Source organism: Aotus nancymaae, unplaced genomic scaffold (genome assembly GCF_030222135.1).
Source record: "Aotus nancymaae isolate 86718 unplaced genomic scaffold, 86718_ANA_hifiasm-v0.15.2.pri h1tg000108l, whole genome shotgun sequence".
NCBI classification, from domain to species: domain Eukaryota; kingdom Metazoa; phylum Chordata; class Mammalia; order Primates; family Aotidae; genus Aotus; species Aotus nancymaae.
The window spans coordinates 1063692-1081375 of record NW_026988523.1 but is presented as its reverse complement, the minus strand read 5'-3'; the positions used below and the strand labels follow the sequence as shown (position 1 = coordinate 1081375).

The 17684-nt window shown below is 44.4% G+C and overlaps 1 long non-coding RNA gene across 2 annotated transcripts in view; it reads left to right on the top strand.

Annotated features, from left to right (window-relative positions):
• Window positions 1-17118, top strand: part of LOC135272280 (uncharacterized) — a 33660-nt gene extending 16542 nt beyond the window's left edge. Inside the window, exon 3 of one of the 2 annotated variants that reach the window (XR_010340382.1) lies at window positions 16717-17118. This is a non-coding gene — a long non-coding RNA (uncharacterized LOC135272280). Of the gene's footprint in view, window positions 1-15911; window positions 16229-16716 lie in introns of those variants that run through there. The other variant, XR_010340381.1, reaches the window with a different exon arrangement.
• The last annotated feature ends 566 nt before the right edge of the window (window positions 17119-17684 follow it).

Here is a 17684-nt window from a genome sequence, read left to right as displayed (position 1 = left end):
TAGGCTGGTCTTCCTACTAAAAGACTTGGGTTCTAAATATAGCTATTTTTTGAATGTGTTGGGGGCAAATCATGCCAACGTCTCATGTCATCATTTCTTCCTATAAAAATTCAGGATGATGAAATTGCAGGGATATCGTGAGGACTAAATCAGATCATGTGCACACAGTCGCACAACCAACAGAGACTAAAATAGAAAAGAAATAGGAGGAACCAACGCTTTCCGTTCTTTTCCTCTTACCTCCTGGGGTCGCAAAGGACCTCAGGCCCTCCTGCTACGGTCAAGACCCACTCTGGCACCTCCCTCAAGAACTCCATCGCAGCCCTGAGATAGAGTCTTAGATGTAGCAAGTGCCCTTAGCCTGGGGCAGAGATGCGACAGCAGTGAGAGCTAAGGTGCTGAGGAGGTGTCACTGAGGACTGAGTGCTGGGGTTAATAACAAAGACCCAAATCAGACTTTTCCAGGCTATGAGGCCATGAGGAGTAAACTGGAGGACACACAAACGGGTGCACTGTACAGAGAGAAAAGCCAAGTCCATCGTGGCAGGGACGTCAGAGAAGAACAGGGGCTGGAATTGGACATCCAAAGGAATTTGGACTTTGTCCAGTGGGAGAAAGGGCAACATGTTAAGAGCTGTTTGGCCAGGGTCAGATTTGCATTTTAGGAAGATGATTCCAACAGCAGAAGGAATCAGAGGCAATTTTGCAGACAGGAAAACAAGTCAGGAGAGTTGAAGGCCTAAACTGGAGAGGAAAAAAGAGGGTTGAAAGACACTACCAGGTTGATTTTCCAGGGGTTAAGTACACACTAGGATGTGGGAGTAAGTAGGAGGAGCTGAGGTCAACTCAAACTTTCAGAGTAAGGCTGCCAGGTTTATCAAATAAAAATACAAGCTGTCCAGTTAAATTTGAACATCAGACTATTGATAAGCAATTTTTAGTATAAATATGTCCCATGTGTATTAGTCTGTTTTCACATTGCTGTAAAGAAATGCCTGACACTGAGTAATTTATAAGGCTCACAGTTTCGTAGGCTATATAGGAAGCACAATGGCATCTGCTTCTGGGGAGGCCTCAGGGGGCTTTTGCTTATGGTGGAAGGCAAAGCAGCAGGTGTCATACGTGGCAGGAGCAGGACTGGGAGACTGGAGGAGGTGTGGGGCACTTTTAAACAACCAAATTTTGTGAGACCTCAATCACTATCATGACAGTAGCACTGAAGGGATGGTGCTAAACCAGTCGTGAGAACTCTGCCCTCACGATCCAATCACCTCCCATCAGGCCCCACCTCCAACATTGGAGATTACAATTCAACGTAAGATTTGGGTGGTGACACAGATCCAAACCATATCATTCCACCCCTGGCCCCTCCATGTCCTTCTCACATTGCAAAAGTACAACCATAACATCACAATAATCCCCCAAATCTTAACTCATTTCGGCATTAACTCAAAAGTCCCAAGTCCAAAGTAGTCTCATCTGAGAGCATGTGAAATAAATAGTTACTCCCAAATCCAATGGAGGTATAGGCATTAGGTAAAAATCAACTCTTGCACTCTGCACACTAGCAGGCTTAACACTATGTGGACGCTGCCAAGGTTTATGGCTTGCAAGCTCTGAAGCAGTGGCCCGAGCTGTACCTGGGCCTCTTTGAGCTACGGCTGGAGCCAGAGTGGTTTGGGATGCAGGGAACAGTGTCCCCAGGCTGCATAGGGAAGGGGGGCCCTCGGCCTGGCCCATGAAACTACTCTTCCCTCCTAGACCTCCAGGTCTATGACGAGAGGGGTGCCACAAAGTTCTCTAAAATGCCTTTCAAGCCTTTTCCTCATTGTCTTGGCTATCAGCACTTGCCTTCCTTTTAGTTATGCAAATTTCTGTAGTTGGCTTGAATTGTTCCCCTGAAAATGGCTTTTCTTTTCTGTCACATGGCTAGCCTTCAAATTTTCCAAGCTTTTATGGTCTGCTTCCCTTTTAAATATAAGTTCCAGTTTCAGATAATTTCTTTGCTCATCATATGAGCATAGGTTATTAGAAGCAGCCAGATCACATCTTGAATGCTTTACTGCTTACCCTAAAATCATCATTCTCAAGTTCAAAGTTCCACAGATCCCTAGGGCAGGGGCACAATGCCTGTGAGTTCTTTGCTAATGCGTAACAAAAGTGACCTTTGGTCCAGTTCCCAGTAAGTTCCTCATCTCCATCCGAGACCTCCTCAGCCTGGCCTTCATTGTTCGTATCACCAACAGCATTTTGGTCACAATTCAAGCAGTCTCTAGGAAGCTCCAAATTTTCCCTCATCTTCCCATCTTCTTCTGAGCCCTCCATACTCCAACCTCTGCCTGTCACCCAACTCCAAAGTCACTTCCATTTTCAGGTATTCTTATGGCAGTGCTCTACTTCTTGGTATCGATTATCTGTATTAGTTCATTCTGGCATTGCTGTAAATAAACACCTGAGACTGGGTAATTTATAAGGAAAAGAGGTTTAATTGGCTCACAATTCCACAGGCTGTACAGGAAGCATAATAGCATCTACTTCTGGGGAGACCTCAGGGAGATTTTACTCATGGCAAAAGGTAAAGCCAGATCAGGCATCTTACACAGCAGGAGCAGGACCAAGTGGGGAGGGGGTGGGCCACAAACATTTAAACAGCCAGATCTTGTGTGAGAACTCAGTCACTAGCATGAGAGCAGCACCAAGGGGATGGTGCTAAACCATTCATGAAATCTCTGCCTCCATGAGCCAATCACCCTCCATCAGGTCCCACCTCCAACACTGGGGATTAGAATTCAACAAGAGATTTGAGTGGAGACAGATTCAAACCATATCACCATGCAATACTTAATCCGAAGCTCAAATTAAATTGGGTGTCCTGTATTTCATCTGGCAGCTCTATTTCAGAATCACCTCCCTAAAATGCAAATCTCAACTGTTTAATCTATTGCTATCTTAATTTGACTTCACAAGTCAATAATCTTCCTCAAAAGAGACTGTATTTGTCAGCTGGAAGGAGTATTTGGGTCAACTGAAAAATCGTATTTCTCATTTTCAACCAGAGAATCACCATGGTGAAGAGCATTTTCCCAGCACTATTTTTATTTCAGTGTCATGGGACATCTGTACCACAATTTATTTGGTATCTTTTTGATCTATATTAAATTAATTTACTTTTTAAATTTAGCATTACCATATTATCTAAAACTTGCATGTACACTTTGGGAAATACCAGTAGAGGAAAGAGAGCTGTGCTGGGGCTGGTCTGATCTGACTCACACTCCACCAGCCTGGAGCCTCAATCACTGTCTGGATGGAGAGGAGAATGCCCTGGTGTGCTGGCAAACCCTGAACTTGACTGGATTAGATTAGGATGAGAGGAACAGGACAGTCAGGCTTTTGATAAGGATGGACAAGTGGGAACTGGAGCTCAGCCTCCAGGAATCTAGCAGGTCCTATGGTGCTGGAGCCATATATGTATTTGGGGTCCCACTACCAAAGAGAAGACACGTGGGGACTGGTGAGGGCCAAGAACATGGCCGGAGGTTGTGGTTGAGGAGTTTAGGACCAGAGGAATAACACCTCTCTCCAGGGGCTGTAAGCAGATACTTAAGAATTCTTCTTGTGGGATTTGGACACAGACTGTGATCTACCTGCCTGCACAATGTCTAATTGTTCCTGACTTGTTAAGAAAGCTTCTCCTGATACTTGGTAGCAGTTCAGGTTGATGTCAGCCCCTGGGCTGTCCAGCAGAGAGATTTTCCCAGGTTTCTCAGTGGACACTGGAGCCACCAGAACTGTTACACCCTGAACTTGAACCAACCAGCCAGTCTTGCCGAGGTACCTCTGACCCTAAAGGTCATGCCAAGAGCCCAGAGGCTCCGATCATGATCTCAGCACTTCATCCACATAATGGAGCCCACTGTTGTGTTTCCCAAATGCTGCCAGGCTCTGCTCCGGGTTTCACTGATCTGCCCCTCCTTTTAAAAAGACTCTTGGATTCTGCCAACATTATTCTGGGCCCCCACTCTCTGCTCACCAAAGTCTAAGCTCTGTGATGTGGGCTGATGAGTCCTTGGATACATTTCCCTGTGTTTTTCCTTGGTGGGCTGGTGAGACAAGAGATGATGGGGGTCTGTACTGTATTTCTGTGTCACAAGGCTGTTCTGATGGGGCACAGCAGAGGGGCTGGGCAGGAGAGAGAGTATGAAGTGTCTGTTATGTGCCAAGCACTGAGTTAAGCCAACTGTCACAATAATCCTGGAGGCAGATACCATCATCTTCAGTTTATAGATGAGGAAAGCTAAGCTCAAAAAGATTAAATAACTGAGAAAGGCAGAAAAAGCAGAGGTGGAATTAGACTTCAGGCCTTGTGACCTTAAGTCTGGTGCTCTTTGAGTCATGCCACCTGAAATGAATTTAAGTGAAAGGGCAATTGTTGGCTCAATTCTGATGCCATAAGAATTTGAGGGGACACCCCCTGTGTGCCTAAGGATGAGGCCCAAAACAGCGAACGTGATTCAGGAGCCTGCATGGGCAGAGCATACTGGTAACACGTCCTGCAAGCTCTAACCCCTGTTCTTCCTTCATTCTTGTTCCACAGTCTTATTCCCTAATGACTATCATCAGATCCACATACCCATGTTAGTTAGAGTAAATATTAGGCTTCTGTAACAAATAAACCCAAAATATAATGGCTTAAACTTGTTTATCTCTCTCACATAAAATTCCAGGTGAGTGGTTCAGAGCTGGCACCAAACAAAATGGCTTCCTCAGCTCCTACTGTCACGTCTTGCATCCTTGCCATCAATGGGGAGGAGAGCATGCAACTTCTTTTTAAGAGTCTGACCTTGAGGACTGCACATATTACCTCTACTTATATCTCATGTTGTCCCAAACAATGACACGAACAATTGTAGCTGCAAGGGAAGTTGGGAAATGTAGTCTTTATCTGAGTTGCCATGTACACAGTAAAAACTTCTGTTGCTGTAGAAAAAGAGAAAAAAAATTGGGGAGAACATAGAGGAGCCACCACTACAAAAATTTTGGGACACTCTTACATGAATTGATAGGCCATTTATGTTTTCTTTAAGAAGTCTGGGCTGGGCACTGTGGCTCATGCCTGTAATTCCAGCACTTTGGGAGGCCAAGGCAGGCAGGTCACCTGAGGTTGGGAGTTCAAGACCAGCCTGGCCAACATGGTGAAACCCTGTTTCTACTAAAACTACAAAAATTAGCCAGGAATGATGGCAGGTACCTGTAATCCCAGCTACTCGGGAGGCTGAGATGGGAGAATTGCTTGAACCCAGGAGGTGGAGGTTGCAGTGAGCCAAGATCGCGCCACTGCACTCCAGCCTGGGTGACAGAGTGAGACTCCATCTCAAAAAAAAAAAAAAAAAGTTTAGATTATGTGGCTTAGAGCCACAACTCTGCCACTTAGGTGTGCCACTTGACAAGTTGCGTAACTTCTCTGAATCCCAGTTCATCCTCTGTACAATGAAGTAATGAAATTAGTCCACCTACCAAACTGGGATGTTGGGAGGTCCAGATAAACTAATGTCTTTGAGTGCTGCATGTAGGCTGCAAGGTTGGGCGAACGGTGAAGTGCTGCAGCATTAGGCCACCTTTTTGGGTTTTGTCTGTGTGTCTGTTAAGCATTTGGTGCTGGTTCCTCCGCTTGGTTTAGGGTGAAAACCACATATCCAATTCTTCTATATTGTATTTCCACTCTCGGAGGAATACTATGCACATCCCATTCACTTCTGCTGGTTAGCCTGCCTCTCTCCCCAGAGCCCCACCACTCTTGCGGGCTCCCATCCTTCCCTTGGGCGCAAGTCACTGCCAACCCACCCCCACTGGCCACTTCTGATCTCTAATCACATGTGGGTAATAAAGGCCCCCAAACTTACTTCTCCCAAAGTGGATTTGGGTAGAGGGCCCGGAAACAGGCCCTGCGGGAAGGAGCCCAGGGTACGGCCCCCAGCAATGCTCATGTGAGCCGTTTTCCCCAAGCATATGCAACAAACCTCAAAAGGCTACCTCGGCATGCTTTTGCACCCCACGTTGAGTTTGTATGACAGTCTGCAGTGTGTGTTAGTTACAGCAGAACCAGCTCTTATCTATTAGCCTCTAAGCTCCCTAAGGAAAGAAGGAAATAAACCTTTTCTCAGCATCTGTTCTGCCTTAGGCACATAAACAACTTGCCAGCATTTATTCCTCACCCAGCCTTACTGCCAGCAGGAATTATGGCCTCCTTCTTGGAAGATGAGGAGTCAGAAGTTGAAAGAGTACCTTGTTCAGCACCAGACAGCCATCAAGTGAAGGAGGCAAGATTTGAATCCAGGAGCTGATGCCAAGTCTGGCTCCCTCCTATGATACCACGGTTAATTTTATTGTAGTTGAGTGTGGAAAGGTAGAAACCACGTGTTCAGCCATTGTACCTTCCCTTGAGCACTAACACAGCTTCATGCCAGTAGGGCCTCAAAAGGGTTAAAGAGAACGGCATTTTTCACCATTTTATCTCTGACAGTGCACAGCACAGTTCCTGACATGTGAAACGGGTCATTATGATATTTACTGGATATACAGAAATTGTTGGGTTGATAGTTTAAAAAGAATCATAGCTGCATTCATTCATTCCAGGAGCTGAAGGTGAAAGTGCCTTGCAAAGCCTTCCTGGGAGTAGGATTGTCATACAGATAAAACAAGTGAATGAAATCAGGGAAAAGTTTTCCTGGACGCGACTGTTCACGCCTGGCTTCTGGGCAGAACCACGGCCGGAGTTAACCGAGGGCCTACTGTGGTTAGCGCCTGGACCACGCTCACAGCCATGAATCTGTGGCAAAAGCAGATGGCACTTCCGGCAGACATCCCCCAGAGGAGAGAATTTTCCATGAGACGTGTATGGCAGCCATCCATCCTGGGTTTCCTGGCATGGTCCAATTTCCCATCTTTTGTCTCAAAGTCCTTAGAAGGACATATGTATGGGGCGGGTAAAGTCCTGCTTTTAGTTATTTAATTTATTTATTTTTACAGGCAGCTTCCCAAACCAGAGTGGGCTCAGAGAGACTCCCGAGTCCTTCTTTGGAATCTGGAATAGATGGTTACAGCAGCACGTGGGAAGTGCGTTTTATTGCCTCCCACCTGCAGATCAAAGGCAGAGGGGCCGCCCGCCCAGGTCAGCCTGTTTCACCCGGGAAAGGGAGGGCCATCTGCTCCAGTCAGGAAGCCCTGGGGAGCCTTCGAAGAGAGAAAGCACACCAGGGCCAGAGAAGGGCTGTGTCCTAAGAATTCAACAGTTCCCGAAAAGTCAGAGAAAGTGGCGACAGGAAAGAAACAACAGCAGAGGCAGAAACTGCTCTTTTGATCTCATTGCGCAAAGGAAGGTGGTGACCCAAGGCCTCTTATGGCACACACACAGAAGCATATTTGGGGAAGTGTGTGAGAGCTCTCCCCAAAGATGCCTTCAATTAGAGGCCAATCCAGGGCGGCTGCCCTGGGGCAGGCTGGGATGCTCCTTGTGGCTGGGCTCCTTCCACACTCAGGTGGGGTCACTGCTGGGTAACTGTACGCCCAGCAAGCACAGCTAAACCAAGCCGAAAGCCTATTTGTTTTCTAGATCAGTGCGTTAACCCCTCAACTCCCAGCCCAGCCAGGCGGGTCCCTATGCGTTAAGCTTTGTGCTAGGTCTCATGAGACCTTGGGTCTCATCCTGATTCCCTCATCAGCTCTGAAGCCTGGGGCACATCACGTTTTTCCTCTGACCTCGGTGTTCTCACTGCTTCAATAAGGAATCAGGAAGATGAACAGAGGTAGAGAGGCTTACTGCACACTGGCTGAGCACTTTGCCCTGAAGTGATTCAACACTGAAAAAGCTCAAAAGTGGTAGTTTTCTTCCATTGGGTAAAATCTGTGTGATTCAACACAACCTATTCATTCATTCACTTGCTTAAACTTGTACTGAGCATCTCTATACATCAGCACTGCTGAGTAACAAACACTATTAGTGTCTTCTTACTGAGTTCGTACTAGGTGTCAGGTGCTCATGTAGATTACCCCCACTTAATCCTTCTCACAGATCTATGAGGCAATACTTTCATTTTAATTTACTTACTTTTTTTTTTTTGAGATAGTGTCTTACTCTGTAACCCAGGCTAGAGTACAGTAATGCAATCATAGCTCACTGCAGCCTTGACCTCCCAGGCTCTGTTGACCCTCCCATCTCAGCCTCCTTCCTGAGTAGCTGGGACTACAGGTATGTGCCACCATGCCAGCTACTTTATATATATATATATATTTTAGATGGAGTCTCGCTCTGTTAGGCTGAAATACAACGGAGCGGTCTCAGCTCACTGCCACCTCTGCCTCCCTGGTTCAAGCAATTCTCCTACCTCAGCCTCTCAAGTAGCTGGGATTATAGGCACGCAGCATCATGCCCAGCTAATTTTTGTATTTTTAGTAGAAACGGTGTTTCACCATGTTGGCCAGGATGGTCTGGAACTCCTGTGATCCGCCCGCCTTGGCCTCCCAAAGTGCTGGGATTACAAGCATGAGCCACCATGCCCAGCAATTTTTATATATATTTTTGTAGATACGGTGTATCATTATGTTACCCAGGTTGGTCTCAAACTCCTGAGCTCAAGCAATCTGCCCACCTCAGCCTCTCAAAGTGCTGGGATTACAGGCATGAGCCACTGTGCTCAGCAATACCTCCATCTTTAGAGCAAGAAAAGATTAAGCAACTTGCTCTAGGTCACTCATCTTTCATTCTCCGTCAGGCTCCAAAGCTGGTGTTTTAATACACTAGTTCTATCCCGCAGAGATAAATGAGATGCAGTCATCCTCATTTCAAGGAAGTTCCAGCTAGCAGCCCTGTGGCCAGAAGGCCAGCCTGCAGCCCCAAGAGTCCTGGCATTGTTCATAGGGTACACTAGGACACGTCACACTTAAAAAACATGGTGAGCCTAGAACACATAGCAAACCCTTTTTCTCTGCATGTTCCCAGCCACGAGTTCTGCAGACCTAGCTTCCCACAAAGATTTCTGTACCATGAATATTATGAACTATAGAAATAGTGCCCTCATGTGTCGGGAGCACAATGTACATTTGAACTCTGGAGAAAGGCACATTTTAAACAATCTTAATCTTGGTTTTAAAATATGAGGACATGAGATTTGGAGGGGCCAAGGGCAGAATGATATGGTTTGACTGTGTCCCCACCCAAATCTCACCTTGAATTGTATCTCCCAGAATTCCCACATGTTGTGGGAGGGAACCAGGAGAAGGTAATTGAATCATGGGGGCTGGTCTTTCTCATGCTGTTCTCATATAGTGAATAAGTCTCACAAGATCTGATGGGCTTATCAGGGGTTTCTGCTTTTGCTTCTTCCTCTTCTCTCTTGCCACCGCCATGTAAGAAGTGCCTTTTACTCTCCACAATGATTCTGACCTCCCCACCCAAGTGGAACTGTAAGTCCATCAAACCTCTTTTTCTCCCCAGTTTTGGGTATGTCTTTATCAGCAGTGTGAAAATGGACTAATAGAGGCATCCATGGATTTTGGTATCTGCTGGGAATCCTGGAATCAATCCCTCTCATGCATGCTGAGGGGAGCTAATGTCCTATGCTAGCCTGGAAAGTCTACAACTTTTGTTTTAAGGGATATAATGAAGGAAAACATACGTAATAATAATAATAATCAGAAAATAATCCTTCTTTACGTGTTTGTTTTTTCTTTTATACTCTCTTTTTCACGTCTTTTATAATTTTCCCTTCATTTACTTTTTCCCTTTCTTTCTCTACTCTTCCTATCAACTCTCAGAAATAGCTACGTTCACTTAGAAATCACACCATTTTTATTTTGTCCGTATATGTGGTTTTTAAAATTGGTCCCTTGTCTTTTGAGCGTGTGTTGGGGTGAGTGTAGATGTGCAGAGATTGAAGCACTGTGATATAGCCAAGAGAAAACCAGACTCGGACTCAGAAGATCTAGGTTCCTCTCCATCTATCCCTCCCTCCCTGCTCTCTCCACAAAGGATTAGCAATCATTCATGGAAACCCATACAGTAAAAATTATACAATATACTCTTAAGAGATATGATGAAGGAAAGTGTGTGTAATAATAAAAAGGTCATGGATAAGACCAGTGCAAAGTGATGTATGACATAGAGTCCTATACATTTGCTCAACGTAGGTCACAAGATATTTCACTGTGAAAACTCTCAGAAACCAAAGCAAAAAGGAAAAATAATTAATAATTAAAAATAATAAAATAATAATTGTTTTTATTATCTCTATTAGATTAAAGGAAACCAATTGCTCTTTGGAAGTATTATGCTTTCTGATCTTGAGACTTGACACCTTCTCTTACGGGTGCTCATAAAGACAGTACTGCTTTATAGAGGGAGACAGGAGCGATAATAACCCATTTCCTCCCGTTCCTCCTTATAACTATGTTTGAAGTAAGCTAATATTGTAACTCCAGAGTACAATTCAGTAAAAACAAAACCAAACAAAAGGCCAAATAATACAGTTCAAGTAGGCAATTCTTTGATACTCTGGTACATTTCAAGGGTACAATTTAGAATAGCTAAAAAAAAAAAAAAAACCCGTTATGAATGAACTGCATGTTCTTAGGAAATCCACCACAGATATTTCTCCTAACTGGGCTTTCGATAAAACTGAACATGGCAGAGTGTAAAGTTGTAACATCTCAAAAGAAGCTATGCTGTGATAAAAAGGAAAATTATTATGTTTTTAAAAGAGAAAAGAATAAAGTCTTTTAAAGAGAATTAAGGATTCTACCCAGACACATGACTGAGTGATGCCCACTTCATTGCAGCAGAAGGTAGATTAAGTGGAAGCCAAAGTCTCCTTCAAAGAACAGTTTGGGATCTCCTTTAGCTTATGAGAGAAAGAGCGAGGCATCTAAGAATTCTCGAATGTTACTGTGCATAGGCCTTACTGGGATATTTGTTAAAAATGCAGAGTCCCAGGAACTTCTCTATGGATTTTTATTCCATTGTTCTAAAGTAGGCCAATGAATCTGCATTTTAGACAATCACTCAAGAAACAACTGGGACAGGGCACACTGCCTTAAGCGGGGCTGCGATAACTCTAGCTGGGGAAAAAATTCAAAGCAGATGCTCAGGGTTGCTCACTTGGAAAAACATCTTTCAGTAAAACACCTTAAGTTAATTTTAAAATATAGTGTTTAAACAAGTTTAGCCTAAAACTACCTCCTTACATATAAATATCTTAAGTTTGGCCTGAACGTTTCTCCATACATTGTGAACTATAACCTAAATGGACTTGTAAACAGACTGTAGACTACAGCCTAGTCTTGTGCCAATCACCAAGTTTTGGCCAATCAAAGGTGGCCAACTGTTTGAACCGTGTTCAAGTGAGGCGAACACTGAGCTGTAACCAATCTGGCGGTTTTGTCCCTCACTTCATTTTTTTTGTAGGTCACTTTCCTTTTTCTGTCTATAAATCTTCCATCACGTGGTAGTGCTGGAGTCTCGGAGCCTACTCTGGCTTGGGCGGCTGTCAGATTCGCAAATTGTTCTTTGCTGAATTAAACTCTGTTAAATCTAATTTGCCTAAGGGTTCTTTCTTTTCTTTCTTTCTTTTTTTTTTTTTTTACAATAGTTTCCTGGTAAACCCTCTAGGACAAATTAGTTTGGAATTGTGGTTCCTGAGTAAATGACTGTTTTAATGTTTTGACCTGTTGTATAGAATTGCTGCTAAAGCCAATTTATGTTAAAGGATGTCTGCCAAATTGTTTGATTTTAGAGTAGATAAACTAAAGCCATTGGGTCAGTTTGGATTAGCTTTGACTGCATATGACAGAAAAATTACAGTGGCCTAAACAACATAGATATTCTTTCTCATAAAAATGGGTTTCTCATTTCATCCTGTAATCCCAGCACTTTGGGAGGCTGAGTCAGGCAGATCACTTGAGCCTGGGAGTTCGAGACCAGCCTCGGCAACTTAGTAAAACCGCATCTCTACAAAAAAGAATACAAAAATTAGCTGGGCATGGTGGCACACGCCTGTAGTTTCTGCTACTTGGGAGGGTGAGGTGGGAGAATTACTTGAGCCTGGGAGGCAGGGGTTGCAGTGAGCCAAGATCATACCACTGTACTCCAGCCTGGGTGACAGAGAAAGACTGTCTCAAAAAAAAAAAAAAAGAAAGAAAGAATGGGAAAAAAGCTAACAATTACACATAAATAACAATTAGTGAGCATCTATTCTGTTCCAGGCACTATACTGGATATTTTAAATGCTTTCTCATATAATCCCCATAAAAAACCCAGTGAAGGAGGCTTTGATTTTGATGACAGGGAAGTTGTGGTTCAGTATCACCCTATGTAAGGTCATGCTTAAGTGGCTAACGCCAGAGCTAACTCTCTTCACCGTTTCACTAGCTGTCCACTATTTGAAGCATGCATACCACAAAGGAGAAGTTTTCTATTCTTTAAAGACTGAAGCCTGAGCGACTGCAGACAGCCTGAGCACCCTCTGCTCTTGGTGTGACTGTTCTGATACAATTCACTTGTCAGTAACATGTAATGGGCACCTACTGGATGCCTGGATCTGTGCTTGGTGCTGGGAGACGAGGGGACAAAGCCACCGCTTCTAACCTAGAAGGAGCCAGTGGCAACCTAGACAAATTAAACAAGGGCAACACCATGCGAAAACAGGAGTTTGCAGGGTGGGTTCTTCGCAAGCATCACACCTAGACATAAGGAAAAGATAACTATTCTGCCGTGGGCCTGTGGGGATGAGGACCAGTGTAGGGTGTTCAAATAAAAACATAAAGTCAGGATGAGAAGCAGCAGGACCTGGAATGGCGATTTCAGCCACTCCTGGCTAAGGGCTTCCCTAATATCCTGATGAGGAGGATTTGCTAAGCAAAAGCTGGAGTACCTGGTTGTTAGCTTATGCTAATTTAGTCATCCTCACTTCCTGTTGATTTTACACAGCTCTATGTGCAAAGAATTTTACCAGATATTATTCACTGTCAGGGAGTCATTCAACAAAAAGGTAGGTAGTGCGCACTCTGTGCATTGGGAATACGGAGGTGGACAGGATAGGCAACATTCCTGCTCTCCCGGAGCTCCCATTCTACCAGTGGAGACAACACATAGCTTAAAAAACAAATGCTGTTATTATAGTATTTATTTTTGTATTGAATTAATGATTGCTTTGCTTTGTTTTTTGTTTTTTTTTTTAAGATGGAGTCTCGCTCTGTCACCAGGCTAGAGTGCAGTGGTGCAATCTTGGCTCACTGCAGCCTCCACCTCCTGGGTTCAACAGATTGTCTTGCCTCAGCCTCCTGAGAAGCTGGGACTCTAGGTGCGCATCACCACATCCAGCTAATTTTTGTATTTTTAGTAGATATGGGGTTTCATCATGTTGTCCAGGCTGGTCTCAAACTCCTGACCTCAAGTGATCTACCTGCCTCGGCCTCCCAAAGTGCTGGGATTACAGGCATGAGCCACCGTGCCCGGCCAATGATTGCTATGAAAGAAATAGAGTTGGCTGATGAAGAGTAACCGGGGAAGGCCTCTCAGAAAGAGTGCTCTAGGAGTCACCGCTGAGGAGTGACATCTGAGTGGAGGTCCCGGTGGGAGTGAGGCAGCCATGCCAGCAGTTGTGTGAAGAGCATTTTGAGCATAGGAACCAGCAAACACAAAGACAGATACTGAGTGGCATGCTTAAAGCTGGAGGGTTTGTAGACCTCATTCTCATGCTCTGATGCCTGAAACCAAGTTCTAGGCACCTGTTTTGTAATGGAGCTGTAACAGGGTCTATTGCTATTTTGTATGCCACCAATAAATGGTGTAGCGATAAATTAATTTTTTTCATCTTCTTGCAAAAAAATTCACACTGTGAAACTTACAAAAGGCTCATACTTTGCATATTAATAGAAAAATAAGGCCAGGCATAGTGGCTTATACCTATAATCCCAGCACTTTGGGAGACTGAAGTGGGAGAATCAATTGAAGCCAGAAGTTCAAGGCCAGCCTGGGCAGCATATAAGACTCCGTCTCTACAAAAAATTAAAAATTAGCCAGGTGTGGTGGTGCGTACCTTTAGTCCTAGCTATATGGGAGGTTGAGGAGGGAGGCTCACTTGAGCCCAGGAGTTGGAGGCTGCAGTGAGCTATGAGCAACCGCTGCACTGCAGTCTGGGTGGCAGAGCAAGACCTTATCTCAAAAAAAGAAAAGAAAAACAAACAAACAAAAACCACCACAAGGAAAAAGAAGATACAGGGCTAGAAGAGGCATCAGATATTAATATCATCTAACCCAACTCCTCATTTTAGATGAAAAAATTGAGGCCCAAAGGTAAGATAAAATCACATGGTCACGTGGCATGATAGTGGCAGACCTGAGATTAGAACTCCAAATGTGAGTGTATTCTTTCCTTAATAGGTAAAGGATGAAATGTTTATAATTGGCAAGTATTCAAACTATTTGTATTAATAATTTGTTTTTTAAATGATGAACCTAGTGTTTCTCCTTTTGAATTTCTCCCACTTAGTTTTCCACCTATCTTGAAGTTCTTCCAAATTCGGCTGTTACAAAGAAAACCAACCTTAAAAATCCTTACCTGAATGTAGAAATCAGGGTGTGTAACTTCATTTGGCCACCAGAGGGCACTGAAGTCTCCTATTCAGAGTAGATGATCTTGCTTCTGATATTGAAATGCCTACTGAGTAGCCTGAGAAGTTGGCTGAATATTAGGGGGCTGGATTTGAGACAGGAAGTAGAAGTGGGACTTTGGCTCACACAGCTGTTGAGCACAGCTGTTCACAAGGCTGGCCAACAGTAGCTGAGTCAAATTATTTCACCTCTGTTACTCAGCCTCACAGGGCCAGGTGTCTGCCAGAGCCAGCTTTACAAGATGACAGACTCCTGCACAAACACCACCATACAATCTTTATAACAACCATTACAATGGAAATTTGAGGCCAGGTCAAAAAGATTAAGACTTCCTCCAAAAAGATGTGACCAAAGCTTAAAGTCATAAAGAACGGAGACCAGGTGCTATGCGTTTATTTACCAATTTCCAAAATAGCAGAATGAGGAGCACCCCTGAAAGAATGAGGTAGGTCGGCCGGGCGCGGTGGCTCACACCTATAATCCCAGCACTTTAGGAGGCCGAGGCGGGTGGATCACGAGGTCAAGAGATCGAGACCATCCTGGTCAACGTGTGAAACCCCGTCTCTACTAAAAATACAAAAATTAGCTGGGCATGGTGGCGCGTGCCTGTAATCCCAGCTACTCAGGAGGCTGAGGCAGGAGAATTACTTGAACCCAGGAGGCGGAGGTTGCGGTGAGCCGAGATCGCGCCATTGCACTCCAGCCTGGGTAACAAGAGTGAAACTCTGTCTCAAAAATAAATAAAATAAATAAATAAATAAGAAGAAAAAAGGAATGTCTATTAAAAAAAAAAAAAGAATGAGGTAGGTCATTTTAGAAGAAGCAAAAGGAATGTCCCTTACATGGAGCACAGAAAGGCAGCGAGGGTGATAAATTCATGAAACCACTGACCCCAAGCTTAATGTCTTAACAGGTCCTGAACTGGTAAGTTCAAATTTGTGCGTGGAATACTGATGGTAGACTAACAATCCCTTAGTGTCTCTATATGGGGGACTCCTGGGCCAGTAGTTTAAAAGGTTTTGATAGGCAATGACAAATGCTGGCGAGGATGTGGAAAAAAGAGAACCCTTGTACACTGTTGGCGGGGATGTAAATTAGTATAACCGCTATGGAGAACAGTAGGGAGGTTCCTAAAAAACTAAAAATAGAGGTACCGTATGATCCAGCAATCCCACATCTAGGTATACCCCCAAAAGAAAGAAAATCAGTGTATTGAGAGATGTCTGTACTCCTGTGTTTATTGCAGCACTGTTCACAATAGCCAAGACTTGGAAGCAACCTAAGTGTCCATCAACAGATGAATGGATGAAGAAAATGTGGTCGGTAGACACAATGGAGTACTATTCAGCCATAAAAAACAAATGGCATCCTGTCTGTCATTTGCAGCAATATGGTTGGAACTGGAGGTTATTAAGTGAAGTGAAATAAGCCAGGCACAGAAAGACAGACTTCACATGTCTTCACTTATTTGTGGGATCTAAAAATGGAAACAATTGAATTCATGGAGATAAAAGAGTAGCGGGATGGTTACCAGAGGCCAGGAAGGGTAGCGGTGGGTGGGGGGGCATTTTCGGGCAGGAGTGGGGGTAGTTAATGGGTACAAAAAAATCATTGGAATAAGACCCAGTATTTGATAGCACAACAGGGTGACTATAGTCAATAATAATTTAAGTGTACATTTAAAATAACTAAAAGTATAATTGGATTGTTTGTAACACAAAGGATAAATACTCGAGGTGATGGATACCCTATTTACCCTGATATGAGTATTATGCATCGTAGGATTGTCGCAAAATATCTCATGTACCCCATACATGTATACACCTACTATGTACCCACAAAAACTAAAAATTTAAAAATAAGTGAATAAAAAGTTTTTTTTTAAAGGTCTTGAACTTTTGGGTTTCTGCCTAACTTGACTACTGGTTAGTGACTGAAATAATAAAATTCCGATCAGGCCCTTGCTTGCACATGTGAACAACTCTCTTTTTGCCCAATATCCTTTGTTCTTACAACATAAACTGTTGATGTACTGTTTCTTTGTCAAGCAGGAGGAGATGACTTCAGGATTACGAAAAAAGTTTGCAGGAGGAATAAATCCTTTGAAATACATTGAGACCAGCTTCTGACGCCCAGAAGTCTGATTGTTCAAGAAATTATCTGAGACCGAAGAAACACAGATTTTTTTCCCCTTGATTCTTTGAAACTCCCCCTCACTGACTCTGGCCACATAAACACTCTCTGCTGCTGCTTTTTGTTAAGGCGGATTTGAGACATCTTGCCCTCCAGGCTTCTCGCTTTGGCCAAATCAAATAAACCTTTATTTCCGAGCACCTATATGTCAGTGTTAGGCATCAGCTACACGAGGGGGACACGAGCCTGAGTCTGGGCTTCTACAACGCTGGGACCCTCGCTGTTCTTTGGTGCTGATGGTAACTTTTTTTTTTTTTTTTTTTTTTGAGATGCAGTCTTGCTCTGTCGCCCAGGCTGGAGTGCAATGGCGCAATCTCGGCTCATTGCTACCTCCGCCTCTCGGGTTCAAGCGATTCTCCTGCCTCAGCCTCCCGAGTAGCTGGGACTACAGGCGCATGCCACCATGCCCGGCTAATTTTTGTACTTTTTGGTAGAGACAGAGTTTCGCCTTGTTAGCCAGGATGGTCTCGATCTGCTGACCTCGTGATCCGCCCGCCTCGGCCTCCCAAAGTGCTGGGACTACAGGCGTGAGCCACCGCGCCCGGCGGATGGTAAATTTGTTAAAACGCGCGCACTGAATGAAGAGACCCCGCCCCCCGCCCGCCGCCTACAGGCTGTGTGTGAGCAACTTGGCTGTTTATTCACCTGGGTGCGGGCGGCCTGAAGCCGAAAAGGGCGTCAGCGAAGGGCGGTGGTGGGGAAGGAAGTGGAAAGCTACAAAAGTTACTTTAGGGCGGTTTTTTGCAAGCCGGGAGGGGGTCGTAGAGTGTGGAGCCTCGAGGGTGGCCGAGGTCGGTTACAAAGTCCAATGCCCTTGTCAATTGAG